Source organism: Pleurodeles waltl, chromosome 5, assembly GCF_031143425.1.
Source record: "Pleurodeles waltl isolate 20211129_DDA chromosome 5, aPleWal1.hap1.20221129, whole genome shotgun sequence".
NCBI classification, from domain to species: domain Eukaryota; kingdom Metazoa; phylum Chordata; class Amphibia; order Caudata; family Salamandridae; genus Pleurodeles; species Pleurodeles waltl.
In genome coordinates this window covers 1,622,807,989-1,622,831,867 of record NC_090444.1, presented here as the reverse complement: position 1 = coordinate 1,622,831,867, position 23,879 = coordinate 1,622,807,989, and positions in this window count along the sequence as shown.

Below are 23,879 nucleotides of genomic sequence, written 5' to 3'. Positions count from 1 at the left end.
ACCCTGTGCATCACTGGAGCTACCTCATACCCCTGAACCTCCTGGCGTGTGTTAACTCCCTCCTTCAAGTAGGGCACCACCTCTCTGGGCATGTGCACTTCTGCAGCATCACTGGATATACAATTGTTGCTGCCACCATTCCAGCTGGACTCAGCCCTCATGACTTCCAGCTCTTTCAATTTAAGCTCGTAAGCATAAATCATTTTTTTAATCTCTAAGTTCCTCCTCCTTTCTTCCAACTCCCAATCGAGCTTTTTCAGCTCCCATTGGTACTCCCTCTCTGCCTGTCTGTCCTGTAACTCTTCAGGAGTCAGACCCTTGGGTGACACCCTGCCATCCCTCCTGGGGACCCTCCCCCCAGGCGTAACAGGTTCCTCCACTACACCACTGTGTATCCTCTGCACTTCCCCACCCATATTCTCCTCCTCTGTGTGCCCTCCAGCCTTCTTGATTGTCACCCAAGCCCTCTGTGCCTGTTGCAGCTCCCCCTCCCTGGTGGAGCTCTCAGTGGGACAGTCAAGATCTTTAAGGAACTGTTTCAATTGAGCAACTGGGTACTCCTTCAGTTTCTCCATTTCAAACACAGCTCCAGCTGTTGCATCTCCAGATTGAGACATGATGGTCACAAGTGCAAAGTTCCAAAGGCAGAAAATAAGTTCCCAATGAAGTAAAAAGAATCAGTCAAGGGATCAGCAAAATCATGGAAGTAGAACAAAAAGGAGTCCTTAAGAGAAAAATCAAAAGATCACCAAACAAGTAGTATGTGGTCACGTAGTGGTCTGAGATCAAAACAGTAGTGTACACTTAATTACTGTATGTCAAGTACAAATACAAGTCCAATCCCGACCGCTGGTCACCAATGTTAGAAATGGGGTCTTTGGTTGACAGTCAGGTTACCCCCTGTTCAAGCAAGGACCCTCACTCTAGTTAGGATAAAAGAGAATCACCCTCAGCTAACCCCTGCTTACCCCCTTGGTAGCTTGGCAGAGCAGTAGGCTTAACCTCAGAGTGCTGGGCGTAAAGTATTTGTACCAACACACACAGTAACTCAATGAAAACACTACAAAATGACACAACACCAGTTTAGAAAAATAGGAAATATTTATCTAGACAAAACAAGACCAAAACGACAAAAATCCAACATACACAAGTCAAGTTATGATTTTTTAAAGGTTTAAAATAAAAAGAGTCTTTAGGTAGTTGTAACAACACCCTAGCGCTGCTAGCGTGTAAATGTACCTGGTTTGCGTCAAAAATAACCCCGCACGGGCGGTGTGCGTCGAAAATAACCCTGCACGGTTATATGCGTCGAAAACAACTCGGCACGGCGATGCGCGTCGAAAAAAAGCCAGCCACGCGACGGTCCGAAAGTCCCGCGGCGCAGGTTGCGATCTCTCAGCCTTCGTCAGCGATGCTGCGCGTCGTTTCTCCTGCTCCGGGCGTCGATTCTCCGGTCGCGTTTCCTGCGGCGTCGTTTCTCAGCTGCGGAGCCGGCGTCGCGTCGTTTTCTCAGCCGCGATCGGATTCGCGTCGATCTTTTCTCCGCACGGCGCTCGGTGCGTGTATTTTTGTCCTTAGGCTGCCAGCCTCTCCTTTCAGGGTCCCAGGAACTGGAAGGGCACCACAGAGCAGAGTAGGGGTCTCTCCAGAGACTCCAGGTGCTGGCAGGAAGAAGTCTTTGCTATCCCTGAGACTTCAACAACAGGAGGCAAGCTCTACATCAAGCCCTTGGAGATTTCTTCTTCAAGATGGAAGGCACACAAAGTCCAGTCTTTGCCCTCTTACTCTGGCAGAAGCAGCACTGCAGGAAAGCTCCACAAAGCACAGTCACAGGCAGGGCAGCACGTTTTCCTCAGCTATCAGCTCTTCTCCAGGCAGAGGTTCCTCTTGGTTCCAGAAGTGTTTCTGAAGTTTGTAAGTTTGGGTGCCCTTCTTATACCCATTTTAGTCTTTGAAGTCACCTTCCTTCAAAGGGGACTCACACCTTCTTGTGAAATCCTGCCTTGCCCAGGCAAGGCCTCAGACACACACCAGGGGGTTGGAGACAGCATTGTCAGAGGCAGGCACAGTCCTTTCAGATGAGAGTGACCACTCCACCCCTCCCTCCTAGCAGAGATGGCTAATCAGGAAATGCAGATTACACCCCAGCTCCCTTTGTGTCACTGTCTGGTGTGAGGTGAAAAACAACCCAACTGTCAAACTGACCCAGACAGGGAATCCACAAACAAGGCAGAGTCACAGAATGGTTTAAGCAAGAAAATGCTCACTTTCTAAAAGTGGCATTTCCAAACTCACAATCTTAAAATCAACTTTACTAAAAGATGTATTTTTAAATTGTGAGTTCAGGGATCCCAAACTCCACATGTCCATCTACTCTCTAGGGGAATCTACACTTTAATCATATTTAAAGGTAGCCCCCATATTATCCTATGAGAGAGACAGACCTTGCAACAGTGAAAACGAAATTGGTAGTATTTCACTGTTAGGACATATAAACCACATTACTATATGTCCTACCTTATCCATACACTGCACCCTGCCCTTGGGGCTACCTAGGGCCTACCTTAGGGGTGCCTTACATGTAAGGAAAGGGAAGGTTTAGACCTGGCAAGTGGGTACACTTGCCAAGTCGAATTTACAGTGTAAAAATACACATACAGACACTGCAGTGGCAGGTCTGAGACACGATTACAGAGCTACTTATGTGGGTGGCACAACCAGTGCTGCAGGCCCACTAGTAGCATTTGATTTACAGGCCCTGGCACCTCTAGTGCACCTTACTAGGGACTTACTAGTAAATCAAATATGCCAATCATGGATAAACCACTTACATACAATTTAAACAGGAGAGCATATGCACTTTAGCACTGGTTAGCAGTGGTAAAGTGCTCAGAGTTGAAAAGCCAACAGCAACATGTCAGAAAAAAATAGGAGGCAGGAGGCAAAAAAGTCTGGGGATGACCCTGCATAAGCAAAAGTCCAACAGTTAATATGCTGTGCTGTGCTTTCAATGACGTGTTTGCCTGTGCAATTTTTCTAAATCTTTTTGTCATACTGTTTGATATTTTCAGCCTTCTTGGGAGTTAAACGTGTTATACTGACACTTCTTGCCCATAATGTGCTGCATGTGATAATGTCTATGCTTTGTTACTTTATGTCTGGATATGTTTTGATTGTGTGTGGCTGTACCAACAACAGTAACAACTACAATAGCAATGTATTGACTGAATTTGGAACTTCAATGAGACCACACACAATAATATATCCCTTTTCAATACAGATTTTCGAGACGTTTAAAAAATGTAAACATTCTAAAACAAATCATTCCATTTTTTGGTGCATTAAATATTTACGAGCCCTCACCAACAAAAAAATATGTCTGATAAAAAGAGGGTTCAAAATTTGACAGCACCGAACAAGTGTCTGTGCCATAACCTAGGGAATAGTTGGAGAAATGCGTGGGTGTTAACAGATTTTCTTCGCTCATGCACAAGCAGTTTTTATTTCATCAAGGATTTCACAAAGACCATTTTCTGCGAAGCAGTGCCTGTTATTTTTTAAAATGTATTTCATTTTATCATTAGGAAGAAATAGATTAGATTGACAATCACGTTTACCGGAAAGACTAACTTGCACATGATCCCTTCTGCTCACACTCCAACGCTGGCTGCGGCCAGACCAGAGGGCAGTGTCCGTGCACTCGCATTTGTCATTCATGAATAACTGAAAGTGACAGGAAGAATGTCAGAAGGACAATGAATTCGGCTTAAGGGGCAAAGGGATCATCTCAGGCATAGATGACAGAAGGTGATTTAATAGACCATTTAAATGTTGTGCGGATCAAGCTTTTCAAAGTTTGTTTAATGTTAGCAAACAGAAGCTTCGGTTGTTTGTTACTAACACAAGGTCACGGGAAAGCCTTATCTTCTTAAACTGCATAAGCGCCTCATAGCTCTCTTTTTGTAGTTCGACCATCGTGTGAATTACCACAATGTGAGAGCAAAGACGTATTTTATCCTAGCATTGTAGGCCTCTTTGAGAAGTTGCAATAACTAATCTTCACTGGAAAGTGCCACCAGGCAAATAACACGGATCACTGAGAGGCTAGCACTGGCAAGCCATCTTGATTTATCTGTGTATGTGACACTCGTTTTCGTTTTACTTAGCAACCTTTGTAATGCCGCGATTCTTATTGTTTGCTTTTGTTGATGCTTTGCATTCGTAATTTGCTCAAACATACTTTTTGCAAGAGGTAGGTATACTCAAAATGACAAGCACTGACAAAGCCAATCATTTTGGCTTTTGTATGTTATATGGCACTGTTCACAGATACACATTGGCACATGGCAAAAGATGGACGTTATTTGGGGGAGATGTCAGCCAGCATAGTGAAGTATTGGGTGATCTCTAAAGTACTAAATATCTCCTGTGCTACTATTTGAATGCAATGTGTTCCTCAATCTCTAGAAATGTGACGTAGGATTCCGAAACTATAATGAACTCCTGAAGGAGGCACTTGGTCACTCTGATTGTGCCTGCTAAGGCACAGGTACAGGTTTCCTTCGAACCTGAGAATATGCATAGAACAAGTATTATATTAATGTAAACATACTAAATTAAATACAAAATATATTTAAAGACTTTGCCCCTGATTTAGAGTTTGACGGACGAGTTACTTTATCACAAATGTGACGGATATCCCGTCCGTCGTGTTACAATTCTTTTATTTACTATAGAAATCGTAATACGGTGGATGGACTATCAGTCACATTTATGATGAAGTAACCCGTCCAATAAACTCTAAATCAGGCCCTTTGTTTAAAAATCCCACCTAAAGTAAATGGAGTGTAGTACTTGTTAAAGATTAGGAAAGGTTGTGTACAGACATTGCATGATCACCACCGTTTTGTTGGACTGACATTGCTGTTTCTTTGACTCTGTGACTGGAACATTGCTAGCCAGGCTGCACTGTATGTGTTTCGACTTATAAACATATTGAAATTGACTATATTCTAAATTGATATACCTAATTTACCTATGAATCCCTAGTTAAAAAACGTACCCAGGGCCTGTAAATTAAATGTCACTAGAGGACTGTAGCACATATTGTGTAACCAAAAAAGTGACAGGGAAAAATATTTCTGCAGTCCTGCCACTAGTAACCTGGCTGTGGAGGTTTAAAATGCAAATTCAACCTATCAGATGATCCTTTTAACAGGGCTAAATTCTTCTTCTGATTATTGATATGTCACTCCTAAGTAAATCCTAATGCCTGTAAGGAACGGTGCATGATTAACATGTCCTTACCATGACAAGGCCACAAAAGCTATTTTCGCTGTTGCATAGTTAGCTGTACCATAGGAAAGCATTGTGAGTTAATATTAAGATTAAATAATGCTATATCTGCTAGGAACCAGCTAATACATCAATTATGGGGCTTTAAAAAAATTACAAATCCAATTCATTGGTAAAGTTGGATTTGTATTAAATATTCTACAAAAGATACTTTGAAAAAACATCTTTTGCATGCCTAGAGCCTCTAGAAGCCAATTTACCTTAGCTTCCAATCGTCATCCAGGTGGAATAGCTCCTTAATGATGTGTGACTTGTTCCCAGAGTGCGGAGGTAATTTGCTCCTCCGACAGGATGATCATCTGACAGCGACCATGATCTTATTTATTTTTACGGCGGCCTATCCTGTCATTTTAGTCAACTAAGCACCAATCCAAGTGGGAGAGGAGCTGTCCCTAGAACCAGTTTGGGGTGAACACAAGAAGGGGTTGCTCATTTCAAGGGCCACATCTATAGGGTGAGCACAGGAATTCTGAACAAGGGAAGGAAGATCTTGCCATCTTGGGTTTAGGTGCAGCGGGCAACAGTGGCATTGTTTACAGAATAGCACACAGGAACCGCTGTAACAGTGGGCAGGTTTACCCCGGAAATGTTTTCCTATTTATTAGTTTTTATTAGCGAGGAGCCAGGAGTCACTCTCACCCACAGGTTTGTACCAGGCTTAAATGTAGCACCCCTGAGCATCCTCTCCAGATCAAAACTGGGCCTGTGAAAGAAAGAAGAATAATAGTAGTTGAGTCCTAAGAGTCCTAAGAGGAGAACCCTAAGGACTGGATCTGCTCCCACTTGTATCCAGGACAAAGTCATGAACTTCAAAGGTCAGTTGAATGACCTCCTTCTAAGTTACAGGAACACAAATCTGAAAGAAGCCCATTTTTCTGGAAGACTCCAGCTGACCAGTTTCCACTGACCCTGCCCTCGACCCTGCAGGTGGTTTCTCTTAAAGTGACCACTGGCCACCAAGTGTTGCACATAAGGTCCTGGAAGGAAGCCTTGGTGGGTGCTAGAGTGTACTCCTTCTTCCTCACCCTAAAAGCTGAGGCTTAAACAGTTTCTGCTAATTTGTGGCTGGAGAATCATTATGGGACTAGGACCAACCTACCCGCTGATCTGCCAATCTGGGTGCATCGCCAGAAAGTCTGACTTTGCAGAACCTCTCTCTTAGTCCTTCTCCACAGAAGAAAACCTGATTCCAACGGCCCGACAGCCAACGACATTGAACAGTCTTTGGCTCCAGCCTGCAGCCTTGACTTGCCGAGGTAATACAACTTCCAGAAAAAGTCTAACTTTAAAAGTAGAAAGCTTCACTGGACCAGATGCAGAGGAGCATTTGATTGATGTTGATGACTTATTGGGCGGAACTACTGACTTTTCTGTCCAGGGCTTTTCTCGCCTTCATCAATGACTTTACTGAGACAACTTCCTTTATGAACGCATCGTTGATGAGCCAGTCTTTGAATCCAGCCTGCAGCCTTGCCTAACTGAGAACTTTACCTTCTTGGGATTTTTTTTTTTTGTATGAAGGTAACTTTCCGGCTTGGACCCATCTGTCCAGTGTATCTGACGTGCACTCCATCGTAGTCAGCCATAAGCCTTAGCTCTGTCCTGGCCTAGCATGATGAGTTGCCAGAAGTTGGTTCTTTCTGGTGCTATTTGTATTTAAAGCTTTAAAAATTCATATTTCTAATTTTCTTTATTGGGTTTTTATTTTTTTTGTCATTTTGTTCATTAAAGTAGTCTCTATTTTCATAAATTGAAGTGGGATTTTTATAGTGTTGTAGTTTCAATGTTTTAACAGTTTTTATTAAATGCCTAACAAATTTTCTCAATTTAGACTTGTTTTTTCTGTACCATAGCTGCCAGAGGTAGGTTGGACTGAGGTTTAAAATGCTGAAACTTTTACTGGATTTAACAAGAATGGTGACATTATTACTTTTGGTGGGCTACTGTCCACTCCAACTAATAATCCACTTTTTATACAAAATCATTTATGTTTTTTACTAAAAAATAATTTATGTTTACATTGAAAAACACTAAAACACTAAAACATTAAAAACTTTTTTATTTTTTAAATATCTATAATTTAGAATATTCAAGTTAATTTACACATCTTTTTAAAAAAGTTGAAATAAATAGTTCTAATTTAACATTACTCCCTATAGGTTCTATTTAAGTCCCTTCCCCCTTGATTTTATATGGGAGGGGTTTAACCATGAGTGATAATGGACTTACATCTGCTCCCGTTTGGCTGTTGTAACATCACACTCTGTAATTTGGCTTCAAAATAACAAAAACACTGCAAACAGCAGCCACTTGTGTTCTGTTATTCCTGTGTATTTGGGGTCATTTTTTACAGCAAGTGGCTTTGCAGTGAATATTTGCAGTGAATGATGCAAAGTGGCATAAAGGAATAATTTTGGGACAAGTATAATGTGAAAACCCACAAATTATGCACATTACATGGCGTCATTTAAATTTCGTCCTACTTCTAATCTCCTTGATCTTGCACTAGCACACCCAGGGCAAACCTCTTTCCTTTCTGATAGTAGAGTGCAATGGCCTATAGTAATCCAGCATCTCTAAAGCTGACGTGTTAGATAAGGCTTCTTCGATTTTTACATAGACAGCTTCTGCTTCCTCAGACCACTGAAAGGGCTCTGGAGGATCTATGCAAATATAATCCCATAAAGTGCCACACATTGGCAGCAATGCCTCAGTATCTATCAGTATTGTACAGTCCACTAAAACTGCTATGTGTCCTGCGTGCGACTGCGCGACAGAGTCTATTGAGCACTTTATGTTCTTTTGCCCTGCCTATTCTATCCCGCGGTCAAAGTGGATCCGCAAAACCTGCTTAGAACTGGGATTAACCAACTGCAGTCACTCACTAAGGGCCATATTTATACTCCGTTTGCGCCGAAATTGCGTCGTTTTTTTTGACGCAATTTCGACGCAAAACTAACGCCAACTAACGCCATATTTATACTATGGCGTTAGAGGCGAATAGCGCCAAAGTTCCCGGAATGTGCGTCATTTTTTAGCGTGAACCCCTTCCTTGCGTTAATGATATGCAAGGGAGGCGTTCCCGTCTAAAAAATGACTCCCAGGCCTTTACGTGGTATTTATACTCCCGGGCAAAAGAGACGCCCGGGAGTTGGCGTGGCTAAAAACGGCGCATTTGCGCCACTTTTTAACGCCTGCTCAGGGCAGGCGTTAAGGGGCCTGTGGGCTCAAAATGAGCCCACAGGTGCCCTCCCATGCCCCCAGGGACCCCCCCTGCCACCCTTGCCCACCCCAGGAGGACCCCCAAGGATGGAGGGACCCACCCCAGGGACATTCAGGTAAGTTCAGGTAAGTATAATTTTTTATTTTTTATATTTTTTTTTGGTGGCATAGGGGGGCCTTATTTGTGCCCCCCTACATGCCACTATGCCCAATGACCATGCCCAGGGGACAGAAGTCCCCTGGGCATGGCCATTGGGCAAGGGGGCATGACTCCTATCTTTACAATGATAGGAGTCATGTTGATGGGGGATGGGCGTCGTTAAAAAATGGCGCAAGTCGGGTTAAGACGATTTTTTCGACGTAACCTGACTTGCCCCATTTTAAGACGCCCATGCGCCATTTTCCCCCTACGCCGGCGCTGTCTGGTCTACGTGGTTTTTTCCCACGCAAACCAGGCAGCGCCGGTCTGATTGCGCCGTCTAACGCCATTCCATAAATACGGCGCCCGCTTGGCGCTTCAGAATGGCGTTAGACGGCGCAAAACTTTTTGACGCTAAACTGCGTTAGCGCAGTTTAGTGTCAAAAAGTATAAATATGGGCCTAAGGATTTTAAAAACCTATAAATCTAATGATTTAGTTTTAGCAGTTAGCAAATTTTTAGTTGCAGGCTGGCATATACGACGTTGTATTTTAACCAAAAATAGTTTAATTTTAACTGTAACTTGATGCTATTTAGGCTTTTATGTATTTATGCTTTTATCATATTTTTATATATATATTGAGGTTGTATTTAATTAAGGGTTATGTACTGCTGTGTATTGCTTTGAAGGTTAATGGACCGAATAAAGCTTGTTCGTTCTATCAGTATTGTTTAAAAGACTTTGTCAACCCTAGAAAGAGCGTACCTGTGATATGGCTACAGGCTGAGGCAACTTAAGAATAGCCTCAACATACTCTGTGGGCAGATGGCGCTTACCTGCAGTAACCTTATGAGTAAGGCACCACATCAGGGATTAGGCAAAAGTTAGAGTTTCTCTTGCAAGGACATGTGCCCCTTCAGAGCCAAATGATTGAGTAAATGCACTAAGTCAGTCTTCCAGGTGTCTACGTAGACAGAAGCAAGAATAAGGTCATCAACATCAACATATTTTTAACCAATGTGGACCCACGAGGGAAGACCAAAGTGTCCAAGTCTACATTACTTTGAGATGCCTTGTGGGAGTCCGCCCCATGTAAAATTCAGACACTTCCACCTCCAGTGCCTGAATTGCTCACAAAAAACACAAACCACAAACCGTGAGGGGGCTTCTCAGTCACCCCTCTCCTAGTTAAGGATCAGTCACCTTTGCCCTCTGCTTGGCTGCTCTTGCCCTCTTTCTGGTGTAGGTTCCCTCATCCTCTATCTTTTACATTTTGTTGCATTTTCTATATCTTCAGGACATCAACTTCTGCTCTTTTGTCTCCTTGCATTAATGTGTGGAGAGGCAGTAATTGGCAATTGTGACAAGTCTACCACCCAATACAAACCATCATTAAATATTTACTGATATTAGGTAGCAGATCCTTTGCAAAAGCAACACCCACATCCTCTCTAGCAGGCTCCATAAGACAAAAATCCATGTGAATAATCTTCAAAAAATCCTTCAACCTATTTCAATAATAACATGAATCCATCAAGGGTCTATGTTTAGGGTCATAGTGCTGTAGTCTGCCCCCATCCCACCCTGTTTTTAAAGTCCAAACTGTTCTGAACCATTAAAAACATATACACAAACTGGGACGTCTTCCTTCAGACGTACCCGCCCAACCAGTACTGATCATGCTGTCTCTTGTTCACATGACAACCTTGTTGCATTTCTTCAGGACATCACATGTATTCTTGCTAATAGCAGAAGAACAATGAGTGTTCATATTTTGTAACAATTAGTCAAGTTGTGAACAAAGCATTAAAAACACAGCTTAAAAAGCGCTCAGGTGTCAACCATTGTCCCAGAGAAGAGTTTGCCCTGCAGTGGATCCTGGTGTGTGGTTCTGCCTGCTGTCCCACTGCTAACTTCCAGGGTGATGTTACTTGTCAAAGCCACTCTGCCAACTGTGTAATAAAATAAAAAATAGTCGAAAAGCCAATGAAAGTATGAACACAAGTTACTAGCAAAAGACAGCAGAACACAAACATCCTTCCGATTCAGACATCTGGCTTAAACTGACCAGGGCTCCACATGAAAAGCAATTGCTGGAGATAGCCACTAGCAAGCATAGCTTTCACACTGTTTTTATGGGTTTTCACTTCATTAGATTTAACGTAAGCAAAACATGTTTCCAAAGCCGATACAAATATGGGCACCTCTGGTACAGTGCAGCTGCTTCTCGTCAGAACCTAGCTGTGTGTATTTGAGATTTTTCAACATATGGGACACCGAGCTAGATAATGAGGTACTGCTTAAGCAAGTCAAGTTTGAAAACAAGGTCATTCCTCTGAAACGTGATCCCAAACATGAAGAACGAGCACATAGAAGATGAACCAGAGAGCACAATTTAGATGCATGTTAAAATGTGCTTTTACAGCATGTTAGTGGAAGTGTAAAACATTATTTTTACAGTGTCTATAAGTTGATTTCAACATGTTTGAATATCCTTCTGTACTTTCCATTGTAGGCCAACTAGGTATTACAAGCCTAGTACATACATATCCCACCTCATACCTCTCAGGCTGAGTTCATTCATTTAATTGGGACTCACCAAAACCAACACACAGACCCCTTCCAGTTTGTGTACAGACGGCTCACATCAACTCCTTCAGTTATGGTATCTTCTAATCTGGGTTCTCAGATCATTTCTATGTTCAATTTGTTTTCTCCTACCCACAAGTTTTACTCACCCTCCTGTCACGCATCTCAGACTGCCTCACTGCCATCCGATCTTGGGCTTCTTACACATGACTAGTGAAGCCCCTTGTTGATTTCAGAGAAGTCTACACAGTCAGCACGTTACCAACAGTTGCTATTAGTGGAACCCAAAGCACAACATTGCTCTTTCTAATACTATTTAATGCCTTGTAACTGTTTTATCATTCACTGGAGCATGGTAATAAAATACAAATCAAATTGCTCAAACTTCCCATAATTAAGACGTTTACCTGACACCAACGTGCTCTTACCTGCTACTGCTGGCTGCCCACTCATTAAAGTATCCATCTTTAAGCAGTGCTTAATTTGTAAATTAAGAGGTGCCGGTGCTCAAAGCCCTTCTCTTAAACACGAGGCTGCTGTAATTAAATCTGCCAGCACTGAATACTGAGGCAGCGTAATACTGAAGCCATCTCGGGCCTCTTCAATCCATTTACGACCATCCCTGCCCCTTCAGCTCATCCTGCAACTTTCTACTTTCTCCCTTTATTACGCTTTTTAGTTTTTCCTTCTTCCGTCTTTCACATATGTGTATTTTGTTCGCAGCAAATACTTGAGACATGAGAATAAGCCCCGACCCTCACAAATAAGTGCCGGTGCTCAGTACTTGGAAACAACAAGCACAAATTAAGCACTGTCTTTAAGACTGTTTCCCATTACTTGATCTTTACGCTACTGAGGCTGTATCCCCCTACTAGCAGTACATTTTTCTGTGAAGCAGTATTCTAAATTTCATTATAGGAGGCGCTATTCGTGTTTTAAACCCGACTGAAATGCCTGGGCCCATATTTATACTTTTTGACGCTAAACTGCGCTAACGCAGTTTAGCGGCAAAAAATTTTGCGCCGTCTAACGCCATTCCGAAGCGCCATGCGGGCGCCGTATTTATGGAATGGCGTTAGCCGGCGCAAGCAGACCGGCGCTGCCTGGTGTGCGTGGAAAAAAACCACGTAGACCAGGCAGCGCCGGCGTAGGGGGAAAATGGCGCTAGGGCGTCTTAAAATGGCGCAAGTCGGGTTGACGCTAAAAAATCGTCTTAACCCGATTTGCGCCATTTTTTCGACGCCCAGACGCCATTTAAATGACTCCTGTCTTAGTAAAGACAGGAGTCATGCCCCCTTGCCCAATGGCCATGCCCAGGGGACTTATGTCCCCTGGGCATGGTCATTGGGCATAGTGGCATGTAGGGGGGCACAAATAAGGCCCCCCTATGCCACCCCAAAAAAATTTAAAAATATAAAAAATATACTTACGTGAACTTACCTGAATGTCCCTGGGGTGGGTCCCTCCATCCTTGGGTGTCCTCCTGGGGTGGGCAGGGGTGGCAGGGGGTGTCCCTGGGGGCAGGGGAGGGCACCTGTGGGCTCATTTTGAGCCCACAGGCCCCTTAACGCCTACCCTGACCCAGGTGTTAAAAAGTGGCGCAAATGCGGGGTTTTTTGACCCACCACCTCCAGGGCGTGATTTTTGCCCGGGAGTATAAATACGACGCATTTGCGTCGCCGTCATTTTTTTAGACGGGAACGCCTTCCTTGCATCTCATTAACGCAAGGAAGGCGTTCACGCTAAAAAATGACGCTCTTTGCCCATACTTTGGCGCTAGACGCGTCTAACGCCAAAGTATAAATATGGCGTTAGTTTTGCGCCGAATTTGCGTCGAAAAAAACAACGCAAATTCGGCGCAAACGGAGTATAAATACGGGCCCTGATGTCTTCGTTGCAAGAGTGCTGTACATTTCCGACGCAGGAGTGGCAGTGTTCTTCATTCAACTGTATCACGGCACCCTGATTGCGCCTACAGGCAAAGTAATATGCTTTACTCTAGAAGTGCAACATGTGATACATCTGGAATAAACGTACGCCAATAATACTTTTCTACCCGAGGCACTTTTCACCATCTTTAAAGCATAAAAATTACGATAAAAATTGCCCTTTTGCTTGCAAAAGTGGCATAATGCTTATCTAAAACAAATGGCATACCCTTACTCTTGCTGACATTAGAATCAAGAGAGAAACTGCTAATGATGTATTCTATGTAATTAATATTCCTTTGAATTCACTTCTCTTTTTTTGCAGCTGTAGGTTTCCGAAAAGCATGAGAGGATGCTATGCTGTTATAATGCTCTGAGCCCCTCTGCGAGACGATTTAACGATGCTCCTTCTGCGAGCGTGTCTCACTTTGGGTTGTGCATATTTGTTTTTGCAAACATTATTGGGCTATTCGTGCCACACATTTTTTTCTATCATTTTGCTTACTTTTCGGTTAGAGGAGATTTGGTTGGAGCAGAAAACATCCCGCGGGAGTTGTGACACTGAGGGCCGTATTTATACTCTGGTTGCGCCGAATTTGCGTCGTTTTTTTCGACGCAAATTCGACGCTAAACTAACGCCAACTAACGCCATATTTATACTATGGCGTTAGACGCTTCGGGCGCCAAAGTGCCCGGAGTGTGCGTCATTTTTTAGCGTGAACCCCTTCCTTGCGTTAATGATATGCAAGGGAGGCGTTCCCGTCTTAAAAAATGACTCCCAGGCCTGTACGTGGTATTTATACTCCCGGGCAAAAGAGACGCCCGGGAGTGGGCGTGGCCAAAAACGGCGCATTTGCGCCGCTTTTTAACGCCTGGGTCAGGCATGGCGTTAAGGGACAAGTGGGCTCAAAATGAGCCCAGAGTGCCCTCCCCTGCCCCCAGGGACCCCCCCTGCCACCCTTGCCCACCCCAGGAGGACACCCAAGGCTGGAGGGACCCACCCCAGGGACATTCAGGTAAGTTCAGGTAAGTATTTTTTTCTTTTTTTTTTAATAATTTTTTTTGGCATAGGGGGGCCTGATTTGTGCCCCCCTACATGCCACTATGCCCAATGACCATGCCCAGGGGACAGAAGTCCCCTGGGCATGGCCATTGGGCAAGGGGGCATGACTCCTATCTTTACAATGATAGGAGTCATGTTGATGGGGGATGGGCGTCGTTAAAAAATGGCGCAAGTCGGGTTAAGACGATTTTTTCGACGCTACCTGACTTGCCCCATTTTAAGACGCCCATACGCCATTTTCCCCCTACGCCGGCGCTGTCTGGTGTACGTGGTTTTTTTCCACGCACACCAGGCAGCGCCGGTCTGGTAGCGCCGGCTAACGCCATTCAATAAATACGGCGCCCGCATGGCGCTTCAGAATGGCGTTAGACGGCGCTAAATTTTTTGACGCTAAACTGCGTTAGCGCAGTTTTGCGTCAAAAAGTATAAATATGGCCCTGAATGCCTTCTGTGCCCTCATTTGTTGGGATAACAAGTTGACCACGTGACTTCAGACACTGTGGACACGAGATGGAGACGGTATCTCACGTGTCTGTTATGAATGTATTATATGCGGATTTTCCTACATCTTTAGTTTTGCTCTTGACCTTAGTTGCGAGTTTAGAATTTCCATCAGTGAGACATGCTTAGTCTAAAGCTTCTGTGAAACAGGCCTTCTGTTACACACCCACTCTGTCCTTCTATGGGATGTAGAATCGATTCCAATTCAGAAAATCCACTATGAAAATAGGCCTGTTCATTTGTAGATCTTTTCTGACAATGTAACATGACTTCCTTTCCTCCAGAGGCCAAACAAAAATCCTATCCTTTTATAATCCTCCATAATGTTACAAATAAATAACATGTTTCAGATATTTCTTTATGGAGTGCTGATTCAGTCCCAGATAGTATTGCTGCATATGTGAAAACATACTGTAGGAGATGTAGAGTTTTTTAAATTGGGTAGAGGATTTGTAATTTTATACACTGATATCATATTGTTAACTATTCATTTTCTTACCCCTAATCTTATGTGCAGGATATTGATGCTTCTTTCGTTCTTTTTCTGGCATGGTAATGATAGAACATTTCCTTAAACTTTCTAGTTTTGTCAGAAAACCCTGCAGATTGCCCCCAGCATTAACAGCTGAGGGCTTTCCATCATTCATTTGCATACACGAAGGGGCATATTTATACTACTTTTGCGCTGAATTTGTGTTATTTTTGTGACGCAAACTCAGCACACACTTAACTCCATATATATATTTTGACGCTAGTCACATCTATAGTCAAAATATTGGATTTAGCACCATTTGTTAGATGCGTGCACCTACCTTGAACAATGAGATGCAAGGCAGGCCTTCCCATCTAAAAGTGGTGCTAACCCCATAGCCCCATATATATCATCCATGCTAAAATGACACAGCTTGCTTTGCACCATTATTTAACGCCTTGGTGAGACCAGGCGTTAGGGGACCTGTGGACTAATTTCCATGGTGAAACACCATTGAATGGGCCCATAGGTGCCCACCCCAAGCCCTATGAACACCCCCACCCACACCAGGGGGACACCAGAGGATGGGGGACCCCATCCCAGCTAAGTAGGGGAAATATAGGAAAGTATTTATAAAAAAAACAAGTGCCATTGGGGGCCCTGACATGGGCCCCCCTGCATGGCACTGGGTGAAATGGCCATGACCAGGGGACCCTGGTCCTCTGTGCTGTCCATTGGGGTGTTGGGCATGACTCCTGTCTTTTCTTTTATGCCTCCAACCAGCCTAGCTTAATTTTTGGAGGCAAAACCCTCTTCCCAGTACTGCCAACCCTAACGTAAGACTAACGTAATTCTTTCTGACGCTAGTCCACCCTGAGCGCCGGCTTGTGCAATTCTGTACATTTGGCGCCAGGCTTGCACTTTGGAATGATGCAAGCCAGCGCTATACCTTTTGCCGCAAAACTGCGTTTGCGAAGTTTTGTGGCAAAAAGTGTAAATATGGGCCAAAGTTTTTTGGCTATTGTACAATGCTTTCTGACAGATGATGGCACAGCACAGTCTGCTTTTGCATAAGCCTATGAAACGAGCATTAATGGAAATGTAGTTAGTATTGTTTATACTCTTGTCCATGTCAGTCAGCACATGTGCTTTTCTAATGGTGGCATTAGCCAGAGCCACATGAAATACCTACATGACAATAAAATATGCACACAATTCATAAAATAAACTAGCTTTGTAATCTTGCAGGGTGGAACTGCACATACACTTAATTACTGGGAATTGTAATATTAAGGAAGAAAAAATGCCAGAATATGCCATCCAAACATTCGCCTTAAACGCTAAACGTTGCATTTTAATGCTTGTAGGATCTGGGTAACACTGACCTTGAGATTTTGAGAAGATAAGCAGGTACGAGTCCTATATGTTTCTGCTCAATATCTGTGACACACCTTTATCATCAATACAAATGTAGGGATTTTTTGTGTGGCTTATGGCAAACCTAGAAATACCTTGTAAACAGCTGGAAAACACATCAACAACTTTGAAACCTCAAAATGATTTTCCATTGTAAAATGTGGTGTTGTTGCTTGAGTTTTACCAGTTAGCAATACATAGACAAAGGAGATGTGAACTTATTTCAACCATCTCCATTAAAGGTGGTTGATCTCTCACAGATGTAGTATTGTACTACTAGCTAAGGTGGGAACGTTGTCCAGTCCTCCCAATACACTCTAGGTCTTACTGGAACCAGCTACTTTAGTCAAATGGTCCACTATGGATTACCTAAGGTAAATGGAATCTCTTATTCCTCTGAAAAAAGTCTCCAACTCCCTTTTGGTCAACACCAAAAAACCTGTCAGGACTAACTCAGAACATAACTCCTGGCTATGGGCAGCGAGACTTTCGATTTTTTTTTATTTTTTATTTTCATGGGTCTAAGATAGTTTGCTCCCAGTCAAGTGGGCTTCTGATGGCTGTCTCTTATGGGCTTGAAATAGCCACATATCCTACTCACCCATTGCCTTTAAACATTAGGATTTAAATTACCAGAAACTGATATACCTGGGATCTTTGCCGCCACTCTGCCCTGTTTAGTACAGGACCTTCATAGTGGATCTATATGCCTCTTTTCTTCTTGTAAAGGTGAAAATATTCCAGAGAAGGTTGACTGCACTATTTCAACTCACTTGCACTTTGTGTGACATTGTTAATCCAGATTATTTCCTTGATTTACCAAGGACTATGGAGAGTGCTGGGTAACATTACTGTGAGTATTTGTCTCTTTGTGACAAAAGGGCGAGGACACTGTACTGGTCAGAGTTGGCAGTCTTTGTAAGGTGACTCTCTCTGCAGTTCATTGTAAATTGAAATAAGGCACCAGTCAGTGCTGGTCAGGAAGTGGTGAGGACATGCGTTTTGCAAACTGATTCTTGGGCATCATTTTTCTGATTCCACTCTTTGCAGGTGTACAATAGAATCTGCTGATCCATTTTGACAGCACTGCAATTCCTGCCATCCTGCCATTGCCTTTTGCATTTGGTGTACTTGGGCAGAAATTTAATTTATTAAAAAAATACATTCGAAATGTGCTTTATTTCCTGAAAGAGGAACTTAATAAACATTAGCTTTTTTAATTTCAAAAGCATAATTGGCTACTCTCAAGGCAGTCTTCCCTTTTGCATCCTCCAGCTGGTACATCTCCCAAGAAAGACCCTTCTTTTGCATGGGAAGTTATTTTGTTATATACTATTTCTTCATCAAGTCTGTTTAAGAGATTATTTAAGCACCTTTTTCCAGCTTTCAGAGATTATTATTACTACTAGGAAATTCAAATAAATGGGACTTTATCTACAGAAAAACTTACCTTCAGTACCACCTTAGAAGCTTATTTTGTTCACACTACTCAGTTACTCTAATGATTTCTAAAATGTTTTCACGCTACTTAAAATTGTATTCCGAGTGTTGACATCAAATAATAACTTCCAAACTACTGTATGTTAGAAATGGGGTCTTTGGTTGGCAGTCAGGTTACCCCCTGTCCAAGCAAGGACCCTCACTCTAGTCAGGGCAAAGGAGAATCACCCTCAGCTAACCCCCGCTCACCCCCTTGGTAGCTTGGAACGAGCAGGCAGGTTTAACTTCAGAGTTCTAGGTGTAAAGTATTTGTACCAGCACACACAGTAACTCAGTGAAAACACTACAAACTGACACAACACAGGTTTAGAAAAATAGAAAATATTTCCCTAAACAAAACAAGGCCAAAAGAACCTAAATCCAACATACGCAAGTCAAGTTATTAATTTTAAAAGCAAAAGAGTCTTAAATCCTTTTGTAAACAGGCAAAACACTTTTAGGGGGTCATTCCAACCCTGGCGGTCGGTGTTAAAGTGGCGGCTAACCCACCAATAGGCTGGCGGTTAAAAAAATGGAATTCTGACCCTGGCGGAAACCGCCAACAGAGATCGCCACTTTAACACTCCGACCGCCACGGCGGGACAAACAAACAGCGCGGCGGTCACCTCCAACAGACAGACGGGAGACAATGTACCGCCCACCCTATCACAACCCACCAATCCGCCACCTTTTCCGGGGCGGTAGCCCCGCCGATAAAAACACGGCGGAAACAGACATTTAAAACGGAAAAAGCTCACCTCCATACACCCCACGAGGAATCTGGACAGCATGGAACCCGAACTACACATCCTCCCAGCTATTGTATTCCTGCTCCTCTGCCAGGAGCACGAACGCCGGCGCAGAAGACAACGGTGAGTACTGCACCTACGACACAGGGGAGGGGGGAGGAGAAAATATTACGGGGACACATACGCGACACACCCACCACCACCCTCACCCACTACAACACACACATCAATGCATAGCAATACATCACTGTTACAACCCCCAAACCCCCGAAAGAATGCAAAGACAAAAGGAAATGATCATACACAGTCAAATATATTGTATTATTGGCTTATAAAAATATCACTCATTTAAAACTAATATATACATAAATATTAAAAGTCCGATAATTTTAATAGTCATTGTACGTGGACCACTGGGCCCAAATCACATGGGCAAGGCCCACACAGGATACCTGACACCAAGGGAGAGAACACTGCAGGGGCATCAGATAGAAAAACTACAGGCACCTGAGGGGGAAGGGAAGGGGGGGCACCTCAGCCACATGAGTACACGACGCCAGATCCACGAGGGGCCTCCATGGCCACTGTCCCATCCTGGGGAGTGCAAAGCCACAGTCTCTCAAGTCCATACAGTGGGTGGGTTGCCCACCGCAGCATCCTGGGGAGTGCAAAGCCACAGTCTCTCAAGTCTCTACAGTGGGTGGGTTGCCCACTGTACCATCCTGGGGAGTGCAAAGCCACAGTCTCACAAGTCTCTACAGTGGGTGGGTTGCCCACTGCTGCATCCTGGGGAGTGCAAAGCCACATTCTCTCAAGTCTCTACAGTGGGTGGTTTGCCCACTGTTCCATCCTGGGGAGTGCAAAGCCACTGTCTCTCAAGTGGATGACAGTGTCCACTGGTTCTGGAGGGGGACTGGTGCCCAGAGTGCTTCGTGCAGCCCTGCCCGACACAGATGCAGCACTGCCCCTTCCGCCAATGGGCCAGCGGTGCTTGAGATGAAGGGCCCTGTTCAGCGGTGCTTGAGTGAAAGGGCCCAGTTCAGCGGTGCTTGAGACGGCGGTGCCATGTTCAGCGGTGCTTGAGATGAAGGGCCCTGTTCAGCGGTGCTTGAGTAAAAGGGCCCAGTTCAGCGGTACTTGAGACGGCGGTGCCATGTTCAGCGGTGCTTGAGATGAAGGGCCCTGTTCAGCGGTGCTTGAGATGAAGGGCCCAGTGCAGCGGTGCTTGAGTGAAAGGGCCCTGTTCAGCGGTGCTTGAGACGGCGGTGCCATGTTCAGCGGTGCTTGAGACGGCGGTGCCATGTTCAGCGGTTCTTGAGATGAAGGGCCCAGTTCAGCGGTGCTTGAGACGGCGGTGCCCTGTTCAGCGGTGCTTGAGTGAAAGGGCCCAGTTCAGCTGTGCTTGAGACGGCTGTGCCCTGTTCAGCGGTGCTTGAGTGAAAGGGCCCAGTTCAGCGGTGCTTGAGACGGCGGTGCCATGTTCAGCGGTGCTTGAGATGAAGGGCCCTGTTCAGCGGTGCTTGAGATGAAGGGCCCAGTGCAGCGGTGCTTGAGTGAAAGGGCCCAGTTCAGTGGTGCTTGAGACGGCGGTGCCATGTTCAGCGGTGCTTGAGACGGCGGTGCCATGTTCAGCGGTGCTTTAGATGAAGGGCCCTGTTCAGTGGTGCCCTGCTCAGCCATGTTTTGCTTGAGATGAAGGGCCCAGTTCAGCGGTGCTTGAGACGGCGGTGCCATGTTCAGCGGTGCTTGAGATGAAGGGCCCTGTTCAGCGGTGCTTGAGATGAAGGGCCCAGTGCAGCGGTGCTTGAGTGAAAGGGCCCAGTTCAGCGGTGCTTGAGACGGCGGTGCCATGTTCAGCGGTGCTTGAGACGGCGGTGCCATGTTCAGCGGTGCTTGAGATGAAGGGTCCTGTTCAGCGGTGCTTGAGATGGCGGTGCCATGGTCAGCAGTGCTTGAGATGAAGGGCCCTGTTCAGCGGTGCTTGAGACGGCGGTGCCATGTTCAGCGGTGCTTGAGATGAAGGGCCCTGTTCAGCGGTGCTTGAGTGAAAGTGCCCAGTTCAGCGGTGCTTGAGACAGCGGTGCCATGTTCAGCGGTGCTTGAGACAGCGGTGCCCAGTGCAGCGGTGCTTGAGTGAAAGGGCCCAGTTCAGCGGTGCTTGAGATGGCGGTGCCATGTTCAGCGGTGCTTGAGATGAAGGGCCCTGTTCAGCGGTGCTTGAGTGAAAGGGCCCAGTTCAGCGGTGCTTGAGACGGCGGTGCCATGTTCGCAGTGTTTGAGACGGCGGTGCCCAGTGCAGCGGTGCTTGAGTGAAAAGGCCCAGTTCAGCTTTGCTTGAGACGGCGGTGCCATGTTCAGCGGTGCTTGAAATGAAGGGCCCAGTTCAGCGGTGCTTGAGACGGTGGTGCCCTGTTCAGTGGTGCTTGAGATGAAGGGCCCTGTTCAGAGGTGCTTGAGATGAAGGGCCCAGTGCAGCGGTGATTGAGTGAAAGGGCCCAGTTCAGCGGTGCTTGAGATGAGTGTCCAGTGCAGCGGTTCCGACCCAGGCATGGATGTCACTCGCCCCCTGACATGTGGCTGGCGGGGCCTTCCTGCCCATCTGTCTGTTGGCTTGCGGGGCCCTCCTGGGCTGCAGTACCGGGCCTCTTGGTGTCCTCCTGCACAGCTGGGATGGGGCTGGTGGGGCCCTCCTGGGCAGCTGGCCTGCTGCCGGACTTGTCGGGCGTGCTGCCCTTCCCACCATTCCCTGGTCGTCTGTGGCCCTTTCCCACCTTTGGCGGTGTGCCAGGTGGCTCCCCACTTGCAGCCGGAGCCAGGGTAGGGATTTTGGTCCCTGGTGTCCTTGGCCTCTCGCGCCGGGCACTGGTAATTTTTGGGTGCTTTTCCGGGGGTGGGCTGGCCATGCCTTGGCTCCTAGCAGAACTAGTTGCCCTTGAGGGTGGGGGACTCTACAGTCCTTGGACAACAGTCTTGATAGGTCCTGGTTTGGTGGTGGCTGAGGTGCTGATTGCAGTCTTATGAGATGGACGGGGTGGGGGAGTTGTAGGAAAGAGGTCAAGTTTGGAAAAGAAAAGCAATTTGGAAAGAGAGGGACGGGTAGGTGTAGTGGTATGGGAGTGGAGGAAGAGGATGTGGTTGTAGGAGTGTGAAGTCTGGTGTCTTTGGGTGCAGGTGCTTGGGCTGGAGGCTGTCGTGAGGTGGATGGCTGTTGGGTCGGTGGCTGCTTGCGTTTGTGTGGTTTGGAAGAGGGGGTGACAGACACACTGGGAGAGGACACAGGGGACGTGTAAATGGTAGTGGGGGTGGTGACTGCACATGTGTGGAGTGTTCGGGTGGGTGTGCTGGTGATGGACGTAGTGGCTGAAGATGTTGTGCATGCAAGTGTGAGTGGAGACGTCACAGGGAGGGAGGAGGGAGACGAGGAGGAGGGGGACACAGTGGAGGCAGTGGCTGTTGGTGTGTCTGCATGTGGATGTTGCTGGTGTGAATGCTTGTGTGATGTGTGGTGCTTATGTCTGGATGAGCTTCCCTTGGGTGTTGAGGTGTGTGCAGGCTGGTCTGATGGTTTGTCTGGGATAGGCAGAGGTACTGGGGATTGGGTCTGGGTGGAGGAAGTTGGAGGGGGGAGGCTAGAGACAGGGACAATTGCTGCCGTCAGTGCTGAGGCCAGAGCGTTGAACGATCGCTGATGGGCAGCCTGACCCGAATGAATGCCCTCCAGGTATGCATTACTCCGGTGCACCTCCCTTTCTACACCCTGGATGGCATTCAAAAGGGTAGACTGCCCAACAATGATGGTCCTCAGGAGGTCAATGACCTCCTCACTGAGGGCAGCAGGGGTGACAGGGGCAGGGCCTGAGGTGCCTGGGGCGAAGGAGATGCCCACCTTCCTGGGTGAGCGGGCACGTGGCAAACGCTGAGGGGCTGCTGGGAGGGCGGTGCTGGTACGCTGGGTGGTGGCTGTACCTGTTGTTGCGGGGGGCATGGATGTTGCCGCCACCACAAGGGAGCTCCCTTCAGAGGAAGAGTCACTGCCACTGACATCAGCACGAGTCCCCGCTGTGGAGCTCCCCTCGCCCTCCGTCCCACTGGTGTACTCAGAGTCTGTTGCATGGCCCTCCAGGGCCATGTGGGATGCCACTTCTCCTCCGCCTGATGATGCTAATGCACACATGAACAGGAAGACCACAAAAAAGGGGGGGGGAAGAAAGACATGTTGAGTGCATGCATAGGCGACACCGTTGGCCGAGAGGACAGACACAGAAGCCCCCTGCACTACGCCGCGCACTTGGGGTCCACTACTCAATCAGTGGGACATGGCCTACAAGCCTATGGACGACAACTGCACACATAGATGACACAGGGCCATGGATACCTGAACTTGGCCCCCTACAGAGATGGGGGGTGGGGGCACAGGGCCATGCCTTACGGAGGGGCCTAGCCTACAGAAATCGCCCTGGCCTAGGGAGACCCACAGCCCTCCTCCCCCACCCAGACACCTCCACTGCACGCAAAGTCACCAGAATGAGGTTGTACTCACCCCCTTGTGTCTGCTGTGATGTCCTCACGCGCCCATCCAAATCGGGGTAGGCCACTGCCAGGATCCGGGACATCAGGGGGGTCAAAGTACGACTTGCACCCCTCCTACGTTGGGAGGCCATCCCCAGCTGAGCCTCCGCCGTCTTCCTGCTCCAGCGTCGGATGTCCTCCCACCTCCTCCGGCAGTGGGTGCCCCATCTGTTGTGGACCCCCAGGGTCCGGACGTCCTTGGCATTGGCACGCCAAATAGCGACTTTCTGGTGGGCGCTGACCTATGTGACATGTACAGGGGAAGAAAAAAAATCATCACCTTCTGCATGCTCGATGTGAGTGGCCCCCCACCCCCACCCTTTCAATGTGGCACATGCTCTCTTCTGTCGTTTGATGCATGCCTTAATCGCTCCCCTCCCCACCATCTTTCATCCA